Source organism: Calonectris borealis, chromosome W (assembly GCF_964195595.1).
Source record: "Calonectris borealis chromosome W, bCalBor7.hap1.2, whole genome shotgun sequence".
Lineage (NCBI taxonomy): Eukaryota > Metazoa > Chordata > Aves > Procellariiformes > Procellariidae > Calonectris > Calonectris borealis.
This window is the reverse complement of record NC_134351.1, coordinates 25,066,274-25,079,360: the sequence shown is the minus strand read 5'-3', so window position 1 is coordinate 25,079,360 and position 13,087 is coordinate 25,066,274.

Genomic DNA, 13,087 nt, shown 5'->3' with positions numbered 1-13,087 from the left:
TTTCTCTGCTAGAGTTTAACCTGGTGATTTGTGCTCAGATGTTTATTTTTACCTTTTTATTTTCAATGTCTAGTTCCCAATAATTCAGACATTGAATATCATTAGATTGGGTGCCATTTTTCCCATATCCTTTATGAGTGCCATTATGTTGATCTGTGCGATTTTGATCTAGGAAAAAATATTGTCCTTATGTACATTTGTAATATATAGTTGCATTACAGCTAGCTTGATTCCCTATAAATTAAGGGCCACAATTTGAATTTGGTTCTGGTATTTTATAGGTACATAGTCCAACTGTGGTTTGTTGGTGAACAGGGATAGCTTGTGCCTGATAGGCAGGTATGTTAAATCGGCCTTGAATGCCAGTAATATTCTTTTGCAGCCATATAGCATCAAGGGAAAAAGTTTACCAATTATAGCTGCCTTCTGCCTCCTGGGGACCATAAATGCAGTACCAGCAGTTGGACTCGTTACCAGCGGTGGTGATAGCCTGCATCCATTGAATACCTGTATTGTTTTTCCAACTATTAACTTGTACTAGTGCAAGGAAAAAACAAAATATTTTCCATTGCATGGTTAAATTTTAGGGCGCCAACAAATAACTAATACAAAAAAGAGAATACAAACAATAAGAAATATGATAATCCCTTGGGGGGCTTCTAAGTCCCACTAGTTCTCTATTATTGCCCATGGGTTAGCATCATTAATTCCCTAAGGTCTTATCATATAACAATTCTTACAGGTTAGTATATGACCAGTAATATAAACCCAAATGCAAAAATCCCAGAGCAAACAGAGCTACAATCAACAGGTTCAGGTGATAACAATAGGCCCATCGAAGTCTATTTGCAGGGTCATAGATTGTACTTCTGTTGACGTTTGATCAAAGGAAGTTCATCCAGATCATTCAGCTCTGCTGTGACAGATGATACACTCTGCCTTGTGTCTGAAGGTGGTGTGATCCTTTTACACTGGGAAGCATGGATCCAGTTGAGCAGGCCCTTGCACTTTACTGCAGTATTAGCAATTAACAGTACCTGATAAAGATCCCTTCCAGTGAGGCTCAAGTGCATGTTTTTGATGGTATACCTTAATGTAAACCCAGTCTCCTGGTTTCAAGGAGGGACAAACATCAGTGGCGGGTTCAGGTAAGGCTTCTTTCAGCTGTGTGTGGAAAGTCCTTACACATTTCATTAATGCCTGACAATATTTTAGAAGAGTGTCCTCTGTCAATTGTACGTTTGCCTGTACAGGAGCTCAGAGTGCTGTGTAAGGCAATTGCATGGGTCTGCCCATTAAAATCTCATGCGGTGACAGCCCATGTTTTTTATGAACAGTACTTCTTATATACATCAATGAGAGAGATAACACATCTCTGCCAGTCTCTGCACAAATTTTTTCCAATGTGGTTTCCAAATAGCAGTTTTTCCTCTCTACAGTCCCACTGGATCGGAGATGATAGGCAAAATGACACTTTTGTTCTATTTGTAGGGCTGCACAGATTTTCTGCATTACTTGTTTGGTAAAATGGGTCATGGAATCGTAGAATCATAGAATGGTTTGGGTTGGAAGGGACCTTCAAAGATCATCTAGTTCCAAGTCCCCCTGCCACGGGCAGGGACATCTTTCACTAGATCAGGTTGCTCAAAGCCCCATCCAACCTGACCTTGAACACTTCCAGGGAGGGGGCATCCATTCGTGAGAAGAGAAAAAAAACTAAACTAAAAACACCTTCCCCCCACCCCTCCCTTCTTCCCAGGCTCAACTTCACTTCTGAATCTTTTGCCTCTTCCCCACCCTGAGCGGCATGGGGGGATGGGGAACGGGGGTTGCGGTCAGTTCATGACACTTTGTCTCTGCCGCTCCTTCCTCCTCACACTGTTCCCCTGTTCCAGTGTGGGGTCCCTCCCACAGGATACAGTCCTTCACGAACTGCTCCAGCGGGGGTCCTTCCCATGGGGTACAGTCCTTCAAGAACAGACTGCTCCAGCGTGGGTCCCCCACGGGCCACAGTTCCTGCCAGGAGCCTGCTCCTGCATGGGCTCTCCACGGGCTGTTGTTTCCTTCAGGACTGTCCTGGTTTCGGCTGGGATAGCGTTAAAGGACATATCCATTTGCTCTAGTATGGGCTCCTCCACAGGCTGCAGTGTGGATATCTGCTCCACCATGGTCTCCTCCATGGGCTGCAGGAGGACCACCTGCTTCACCATGGTCTTCTCCACGGGCTGCAGGGGAATCTCTGCTCTGGCACCTGGAGCACCTCCTTCCCCTCCTTCTTCTCTGACCTTGGTGTCTGCAGGGTTGTTTCTCTCACATTTTTCGAACTCCTCTCTCTCACAGCTGCTGCACAGCATTTTTTACTCTTTCTTGAATATGTTATCACAGAGGCGCCACCAGCGTCATTGATTGGCTCAGCTTTGGCCAGTGGTGGGTCCATCTTGGAGCCAGCTGGAACTGGCTCTGTCCAACATGGGGGCAGCTCCTGATCTCTTCTCACAGAAGTCACCCCTGCAGCCCCCCTGCTACCAAAACCTTGCCATGTAAACCCAATACAGTTATAAACATAGTAATTGGGATATCATTAATATTAACTTGGTTTGAACTCAAATCTAACTGTACCAAAACAGTATAGCTAAGTATGTGAGCAATGTGATCATCAAATATGGGTGCAATTGCATGCAGGAGGCATCCAAGTAACAAAAGTCTCCAGACAAAGGACAAAATAAGCACAAGGGACTGCAAACAGCCAGAACATCCTGCTGAATGCACAAGAAGGATGACTGGCAAGACAGAGAAAGGGGCAGGGTGGGGAAGGGAAGGGAAGGGAAGGGAAGGGAAGGGAAGGGAAGGGAAAGATAAGCACTGCTGGAAGCAGAGGAAACTGACATATTCCTTCCCCCCACCCCCCTTTTGGGAGAGAGCAATGGCATGAAAACATCAGGCATAAACAAGGAAAACAAGACAGAACAGACAAAGCCACTTCAGTTCTGACTTCTTGTTAACAAAGTCTCAAGCCTGATCACCTTTACCTCAGCAACCAAGAACCACCACAAACTGTAGCCATCAGTGCTAACTATACAGCATCAAATCTGTGCTATTGTACACTCACAGGTAACTCGGAATATGATTGTTGAAGACTAACAGTTTTGTATGTGTAATGATGATGATTAATGTTGTGCAAGAATTGACCATTAGCACAGTGTGTTACTAACAAATCACTTTACTAAAGTTTAGTTTTACAGTCTAAAACTAGCCTGATGTGTCAGTCTAAACACAGCGATCTTCAGTTTCCTAACTAATATTTTTATGATATTTATGTGTGTTTATATATTATAGCACTTCCAACAGATTTGTGGGATGCTAGAAGTGGCTGAAGCACACCTGTGAAATATAAACACCCCTGGTCACTCCCTCCACTTGAGCAAGTTATTCTGGATTTACCCAGAGGCAAAATTGCACAGTGCAGATGATTGCAGCAAATACATCCAACGTCCACAGGTCATTAGTGAAGGTTATTTTTTTCTTTGTCCATCAGAAATGGATGAAAATGGACATCAGAAGCATCCATCATCCTAACACCTAAAGAAATAGATAAGGTACTGTTCTCTTCTCAGAAAAGACTAGTAAGTCTTACAGACTTAAAATTTGTTTTCTGCAAAACTAGTCTTTTCAGAAAGAATACAGGACTTCCAGAGTCTCTTTCTCCCCTTTACTAGACTGAGGTCATGTAAGTTACACTGCTATAAACCAATCTATAATGAAGTCTGAGCTAGTGGCTAACATGCAAGTTAGATTCCAGTTCCATCATAAGCTTCCTTTTTAAGCCTAAAAAAGTTACTTAGCCTTCCTATGCTTCAATCCTCACCCAAATGCAGGAATGATAGCACCCCACACACATAGTTCCTACCAATCCTGGGAAGATAAATACTTTAAAAAATGATCAAGCCCTGCACTCAAAGGGAAGTTTATCTGGCAACAATAATAAAATGCAAAGCAGGACTGGTAAACCCCACTGAAAACACTGAGTAGCTGAAAGTAGGACAGCTCACTAGACCCCTCACCCACCTTTATCCTAGGAGGAGTAATAAAATTGGAAGATGCTATTTGTGCATGCTGTCAGAGAATAAGGCAACCATGGAGGACAGGGACCTCCAAGTTGGAGGCTCTGTAAACAAGCATTTCATGAGAAGGACAAACAGGCTTTTTTCCCTGCAAGCTATATAAACAATGGGCAGTCTGTCATTCTAAAGACACGTGGAGACTCAGTTAATGATTTTTTGCTACACATTTAAATTACTCCATGTCGTGGTTTAACCCCAGCCAGCAAATAAACCCCATGCAGCCGCTCGCTCACCCCCCCACCTCCGGTGGGATGGGGGAGAGAATCGGGAGGCCACAAGTAGGAAAACTCCCGGGCTGAGATAAAAACAGTTTAATAATTGAAATAAAACAAAGTAGAACAGTAATAATAACAATGAGAACAACAACAATAGCAGAATATACAAAGCAGGCAATGAAAAATGCAACTGCTCACCGACCGGTGACCGCGTATCACGAACGGGGGCGAGCCCCCCCCCCCACCTGGTTTTTTATACTGAGCATGACGTCACATGGTATAGAATACCCCATTGGCCAGATGGGTCAACTACCCATGCTATGCTCCCCCCCACCCCCACAGCTTCCCCTGCACTTGGCAGGGTATGGGAGGCCGAAAGGGTGCAAGCACCACCCAGCAACAACCAAAGCATCAATGGGCCATCAACGCCCCTCTCATACCAAACCCAAAACACAGCACACCCCCCAAGCTACTGGGAAGAAAGTTAACTCTGTCCCAGCCGGAACCAGGACAGTATCCACCCCTTATTCTATACCATCTATGTAATGCCCAGGTCTCACATTTTCCAATACATTCCAATTAATCATCACCACTTTTCCTGCCTTTTGATATATACACACACAGATATCATTCCCTTAGTCCATGGGCCATCCCTCTAAAATGTCCGTTGAGTTCATTTAGTCCATGACTTTGGGCTCCATCTGTCATAACAGTCCTTCAGGGCAGGAGAGATGGTGTGTGGTGTTGGACTGTTGCATGCTGAGGCCAGTTCTGGTTCCATTATCGCTGCGCTCGTCCGGTTCTATCATTGTTGCACTTTGCTCGGTTTCATCAGAGTTCATTCTTCATTAATCTGGGTGATTCTTACTGCAATACCGTTGATATGACATATAGTAACCACAGAAGTGATGACATACAGTATTATATAGTAATTAACATCATACAATCCAGTTCATTGGCTATTTTCACCCAAAATCAAATCCCCTTGAGGTACACACCGGACTTCCCCATCCTTTCGCATTACCCACCAAGTGGACCCAGGTCCTTGAGCAAAAGCAATCCCACGAATGGGTTGTCGTGGTTTAACCCCAGCCAGCAACCGAGCACCACACAGCCGCCCGCCCACTCGCCCCCGGTGGGATGGGGGAGAGAATCAGAAGGGCAAAAGTGAGAAAACTCACGGGTTGAGGTAAAGACAGTTTAATAGGGAAAGCAAAAGCCGCGCACACAAGCAAAGCAAAACAAGGAATTCATTCACTACTTCCCCATTGGCAGGCAGGTGTTCAGCCATCTCCAGGAAAGCAGGGCTCCATCACGCGTAACGGTTACTTGGGAAGACAAACGCCATCACTCCGAACGTCCCCCCTTCCTTCTTCTTCCCCCAGCTTTATATACTGAGCATGACATCATATGGTATGGAATACACCATTGGTCAGTTGGGTCAGCTGTCCTGGCGATGCTCCCTCCCAGCTTCTTGTGCACCTGGCCGAGCATGGGAAGCTGAAAAGTCCTTGACCAGGGTAAGCACTACTTAGCAACAACTAAAACACCAGTGCGTTATCAACATTATTCTCACACCAAATCCAAAACATAGCACTATACCAACTACTAGGAAGAAAATTAACTCTATCCCAGCCAAAACCAGGACAGGGTTTTCCCTTGCCAGAGGCAGGAGTAACCCAGACTGTCTTCCCCAGCATATTTCTTATGTGCACGACAGGGACTTTACCCCCCTCTACAGTACGTAAGGGTTTGGATTGGGCAGGGCCAGCTCGAGTGACAGATCCCCTAGTGTTGACTAACCAGGTGGCTTTTGCTAAATGTGTATCCCAATGCTTGAATGTCCCACCACCCATTGCTCTCAGTGTAGTCTTTAGCAGTCCGTTGTATCGTTCGATTTTCCCAGAGGCTGGTGCATGATAGGGGATGTGACATACCTACTCGACGCCATGCTCTTTGGCCCAGGTGTCTCTGAGGTTGCTTTGGAAATGAGTCCCATTGTCTGATTCAGTTCTTTCTGGGGTGCCATGTTGCCATAGGACTTGCTTTTCAAGGCCCAGGAAGGTGTTCCGGGCGGTGGCATGGGGCACAGGATATGTTTCCAGCCATCCGGTGGTTGCTTCCACCATGGTGAGCACATAGCATTTGCTGGGGCGGGTTTGTGGGACTGTGATATAATCAATCTGCCAGGCCTCCCCATATTGTTATTTCAACCATCGTCCTCCATACCAGAGAGGCTTTACTCGCTTGGCTTGCTTGATGGCAGCGCACGTTTCACATTCATGGATAACCTGTGCAATAGCGTCCATGGTCAAGTCCACCCCTTGATCACGGGCCCATCTATATTTTGCGTCTCTTCCTTGATGGCCTGAAGTGTCAGGGGCCCACTGAGCTATAAATAATTCACCAGTCCAGATCCACCTGAGCCACTTCAATCTTAGCAGCCTGGTCCACCTGCTGGTTGTTTTGATGTTCTTCAGTGGCCCGACTCTTGGGTACGTGAGCATCTACATGACGTACTTTTACAGTCAGGTTCTCTACCCGGGCAGCAATATCTTGCCACAGTGCGGCGGCCCAGATGGGTTTACCTCTGCGCTGCCAGTTGTTCTGCTTCCATTGCTGCAACCACCCCCACAGGGCATTTGCCACCATCCATGAGTCAGTATAGAGATAAAGTACTGGCCATTTTTCTCATTCAGCAATATCCAAAGCCAGCTGGATGGCTTTCACCTCTGCAAACTGGCTCGATTCACCTTCTCCTTCAGCAGTTTCTGCAACTTGGCGTATAGGACTCCATACAGCAGCCTTCCACCCCCGATGCTTTCCCACAAGGCGACAGGACCCATCAGTGAACAGGGCATATTGCTTCTCGTTTTCTGGCAGTTTATTATATGGTGGGGTGTGGAAGGATTTTTATTAAATAACGGACATCCTATGAACATTCCAAGCACTGAGGATTTGTTAACAACAGTATAAGGCAAAGGGTTGCTAAAGAGCAATTGTAGTTTTAGAGTCTCTGAAGCGATAGCGGAATAGGGAAGCAGGCTGAGGAATGTAACTATCAGTAGATTAGGTAACGGAATGCAGGCGGGGAAAGCGTTCGCGTGGACACCTGCTTTTGACCAATCTGTGTATATTAAGATTCGTGTGCTTGCTGACTGTAAACCAATAGAGGATTCGTAGGTGCGCGTGTTAGTGTGGCTGGCTTATAAAAGTAGCGCAGTATTTTGAAATAAACGAGAATGATCATACCCATATTGGGACTCATCATTACTCCGGGATCGCCTCCCACTCCAACCCCTGGTCACTCCGGCATCTGGTAGCAGAGGATGCGGAAACGTGCTGGGCTCGTAACCCAGAGGTCGATGGTTACAAGCTACAATTCTTCGAGACTGCGGTAAGAGCAGCAAGAGAAGGGGAGTGGGAAACAAGCGACTGGGAGAAGTACTATTCTATCGCTCAAATAGAATAGATAACGGTGCAGAGTGGCCAACTGCCTCCCAGAGGGTGAGCTGCTATCATGGAGAGTGAGGCAGCTGCTACGTTGCTCGCAGGCATACTCTCTAAGAGAGGGATCGAGACAACGGTGAAACAGCTTATCAAGCTAATTAAGTTAGGACAACGTTTGGGACATTTTAAAGACACTCACTCGTTGTTTTCTGTGCCTGAATGGCGGGAGCTGGGGAAACTAATGTGGCAGAAGATTATTGAAGGTGATGACAAATTGGAGAAGGAGATTAAGTCTGTGAGAGAATTGTGGGGAGACGTACTAGAAACTTTAAAAGCTATGAAAGCTGAACGGGAGGTGCCGTGTGCGGCTGCTCAGATGCTGGCTCCGGACCCCATACCGGAAAAGTCTAAGAGCATGGAATCCAAGGCGGGACCTATCGCGCGATTTTTTGGGCTGCCTGCTGTGAAGGGTATGACGGGGTCCACCTGTAAGACTGTTGCCGAATTGCGTGATAAAGTTGAGCAGGACTCTGAGGTTAAAACGCCCAATGTCGTAATGTCGTCTTCGCTAGAAAAGCCGGAAGTTGCCGGGGCTAAAGCAAAGCAGCAGTGTGGGACAAAAGCGGAAGTTCAACCGCCGAGCATGAAGGGGGAGGAGTGGCCAGCTCCACCCACCCCCCCAATTCAAGGCGGGGAAAGGTGCCGCCCTCCTCCCACTGCCCCTCCTCTCTACAGTGATTCCTCCGGCGCAGCCACACCGCCATTTAGCGGAAAAGAGAAAAATTCAACAGAAAGTATTAATCAGCTGTTAAAAGAGGTTGTGTAACAACTAAAGGAATTAACTACACAGACTCAGCAAAAAGGAGAACCTTGGTCAAACGCAGGTTCGAGAGACAACTTGACACCCTGTTTCTCCGGACCTACCGCAGCTACCCGTCCCGGCCGATGGAGTGGAGTTGTTCGGGATGCTATTTTGGACGGACAGTGGGGGGTTGCATCCAACATTGGCCCCATGGCTTTTCCGGTGGTACAGGAAAACGGTCAAGGAAAATGGGAACCACATGATTGGAAGATTCTACAACAAGCCAAAAATACTATATCGCAGTATGGTGTTAAATCGGAAGCCTCACGACAGATCGTTATTTGGATTTTTTCTGCTGATTTGATGTGTCCCCATGATTGCCAAAGTCTGATGAGGCTTCTGTTGACACCTACACAGTTTTTGTTATGGGGATCGTCATGGTCTCAGAGGGCAGTGAATGCTGCTGCCCAACATCAACAGCCAGGGGATCCATTATATGGGGTCACAGCTGAAATGCTCATTGGTGGGGGACGTTATGCGGATATAAATGTCCAACTGACTTTTCCTGTCAATATGTTACAGCTATCTTCTAAGCTTGCTTTAGATGCGTTTCTTAGCTTACCGGGATCGGCAGCCCCTTCTTTCAGCTCGGTGACGCAAGGTGCAACTGGAAAGTATAGCAACTTTATTGATAGGCTTTGGGACGCAGTAATGAACCACCCGGATTTGGGAGAGGACAATAAACAACAAATGTTTAGAATTTTGGCCTTTGATAACGCCAATAAAACTACCAAGGCCATTCTAGCCAGTCTGCCCAAAGGGGCAGGAGTGGAAGAAATGCTTTCTCGGGTGGAAAGAGCAGGGGTTCAAAAACAAAATGAGTCGATGGCAGCAGTGGTGCAAAGTGCTGTCAAAGAAGTAGTGCAACCATTGGCAGCTGTTGTTAGGCAAAAACACTCTCCAGGAATAGTCCAGCCCTTTAAAGGCACCTGCTTTCGTTGTGGGGAACAGGGGCGTAACAAGCGAAATTGTCGTGCTACTGTATGGTGTGATAAGTGTCAAAAAAGTACTCATGCTACTAAGGCCTGTTCGGGAAACTTCAAATCGAGCACGGGGAGAGGCCGCGTGCAGACACAAATGCCCCCTCAAAACGACAGCAGCAATCAGGGTTTTTACAAAAACACTCAGCTGCCACCAAAGGCAGTTTGGGGGTCGACCTGGAAACAGCAATAGATTTCACTTTAACCAATACAGAAGTGTGCAGAATCCCTAGCAATGCGGTAGGGCCTTTAGTAGCTGATAGTAGTAGGATAGGTGGAATCCTTTTAGGTCGATCTTCTGCAGGAATAAAAGGATTGATCGTAATTCCTGGAGTCGTTGATGCAGACTATACTGGTCAAATTCATATTATGGCCTATACAATAAGTCCTCCTCTCTTCGTCCCAAAAGGCAGTCGGATAGCCCAGATATTAGCTTTTAAAAATCCTTTAAGTCAATCAAACCAAGATTGGGAAGAACGTGGGTGTAAAGGATTTGGTTCTACTGGACCTGCTGTATGTTTCACTACAAAATTAGACCACCGCCCACTCGAAACTGTGACTTTGAGTCAGGAGAACCTTTCAATAAGAATAAATGCAATGTTGGACACTGGGGCCGACATAACTATTATAAATCGAGCAAATTGGCCGTTGCAGTGGGAAATAGAAACCCCAAAAGCATTAATCGCAGGAGTGGGAGGAAACTCAGCTTCATATATAAGTAGTAAACCGGTTCAAGTGAGTTTCCCAGAAGGCCAGAGAGCAACACTGAAGGTCCATGTTTTGTCGCTCCCTGGAGGATTGGAAGCATTAATCGGACATGATGTTCTCAGTCAGATCGGGGCAATGCTGACTACAAAGCATTTTTAGTCATGGGCACTGGGGAGCAATCGCCCAACCCACCGTTAACATGGATCTCCAATGACCCTGTTTGGGTTGACCAGTGGCCCATGACTGAAGAGCGATTGCAAATAACTAAACAACTGGTATCCGAACAACTTATAGAGGGACATATCAAACCGTCTGTCAGTCCATGGAATACTCCTATTTTTGTTATCCCTAAGAAAAGTGGGAAGTGGCGTTTACTACATGATTTGAGGAAAATAAATGACCAAATGTTGCCTATGGGAGCCTTACAACCTGGAATGCCATCACCTAATATGCTACCCGAAAATTGGCACATACTTATAGTTGACTTAAAGGACTGCTTTTTCACAATCCCACTGCACCCTCAGGACACTCAGAGATTTGCCTTTTCCATACCCTCGATAAATAAAGCAGCACCAGCAGAACGGTATGAGTGGGTGGTACTTCCACAAGGGATGAAAAACTCTCCTACATTGTGCCAATTATATGTCGCCTGGGCGCTGCAACCGATAAGAGAAAAATGGCCTGAAACTATCATCTATCATTATATGGATGATATTTTGTGTTGTCAACAAGCTCCTTTTGAAGTGCATCATATACAACAATTAACAACCATGCTAGCAGACAAGGGACTTGTAATTGCACCAGAAAAGATCCAAAGGTCTCCACCTTGGAAATACCTAGGGTGGATCATTGAACAGGCAAAAATTCGTCCTCAAAAAATGGCATTAAAAACTCCACTCAAAACATTGGCTGATGTGCAAACGGTCTTAGGCAACATCCAATGGGTTCGCAATTGTGCTGGCATTACCAATGCAGACACTAAACCACTAACTGAATTACTACGAGGCACTCAGCCTGCAGCTGAAATTCATATGACGGACAAACATCACGTAGCCTTACAGCACATTATAAACAAACTTACTATAGCCTGGACCGCAAGAAGAATCCTTGAACTGCCACTTTCTTTGCTTATCTGTAACACCGAAGAATCACCTTTTGCCATTATATGTCAATGGCAAAACAAGAAGGGGGAGATGAAGGGACAACAGGGAATGAACTCCGTGACTGCCATTGACAACAAGAATAATGATAACTTGCCAAATTCCTCCCTTTTTCAAATTTTGGAATGGGTTTTCTTACGGGTACAACCACGTTTCAGTATACAAACTCGTCCTGAAGCCGTAGGGGAATTAATCCGAAAAGGGAGAACGCGAATTATAGAGCTGACAGGACAGGAACCAGCAGACATCAGTATTCCTGTTAACGCTGTAGATTTAGAATGGTGGATACGTCACATGCTGGCCATTCAAGAATCTCTGTTAGGATTTAGCGGAAAGGTGCACTCTCAGCAACCTCAAGGGAAATTGTGGCAGATTCTAAAACGAAATCAGGGGCTAGAAAAACCTAAAGTGGTTGATAGCCCGATACTCGAGGGGTTGACGGTATACACAGATGCGGGGAAACGCTCTAGACAAGCTGCATGCGTATGGTTGGAAACAGATCAATGGTGCAAAAAGATTTTGCAAGGGCAAGCTGGAGATACCTTACAGACTTTAGAATTAATGGCGGTGGTATGGGCGTTAGGGAATTGGCATGATCATCCTTTGAATGTGGTGACTGATTCTCTATATGTAGCTGGGCTTATACCAAGAATTCAAGACGCACTGATTAGGGAAACAAATAATCCTCAGCTAGGGAAACTGTTTATTCAATTAAGATCGACCATCTCCCAGCGAGCGGCTCCGTGTTGTGTCGTTCATATCCGTAGCCATCAATGGGAGTTGGGTTTAGGACAAGGCAATCAGATAGCGGACAATCTTGTCAGTCCAGCGTGTCATGTACCACCTGTAGATAAATTTTTACAAGCTAGGCAGGGTCATGAAATATTTCATCAAAACTCAAAGGGTTTAAGAAGGCAATATGGGTTATCAGAAAACGAAGCTCGCTCTATCATACAGGCCTGTCCCAAGTGTGGAAATCATGGACCTGGAATAGGACTGGGTGTTAATCCAAAAGGTCTCAAGGCTTTAGAGCTCTGGCAGACTGATGTAACTCATATCGCTGAATTTGGGCGGCTCAAATATGTACATGTCACCATAGATACCTTCTCTAAAGTAATATGGGCCATGGCTTTATCGGGTGAGAAGGCTCATCATGTGTGTAAGCACCTCCTTGCTTGCTTCGCAGTGTTGGGTGTGCCAGAACAACTGAAAACAGACAATGGCCCTGCTTACACCAGTCAGAAGTTGAGAACCTTTTTGATGAGATGGGGGGTCAAGCATATTACTGGCATCCCACACTCACCGACGGGGCAGAGCCTTGTAGAACGCACGCATCAGGTATTGAAGGACTATCTAACAAAGCAAAAGGAGGAAGAAAAGGACCCGCAAATGAGACTGCATAAAGTCCTATTTACTCTAAATTATTTGTGTCTGATGGGAGACAGAGAAGAGCCATCGATTATAATACATCACCAAAACCTTAAGTTTAACTCTCATACAACGCTTCCAAAACTAAAAGTAATGTATCGAGACCCAATCACTGGCATGTGGCTGGGCCCAGTTTCGGTAATATTTAATGGGAGGGGATACA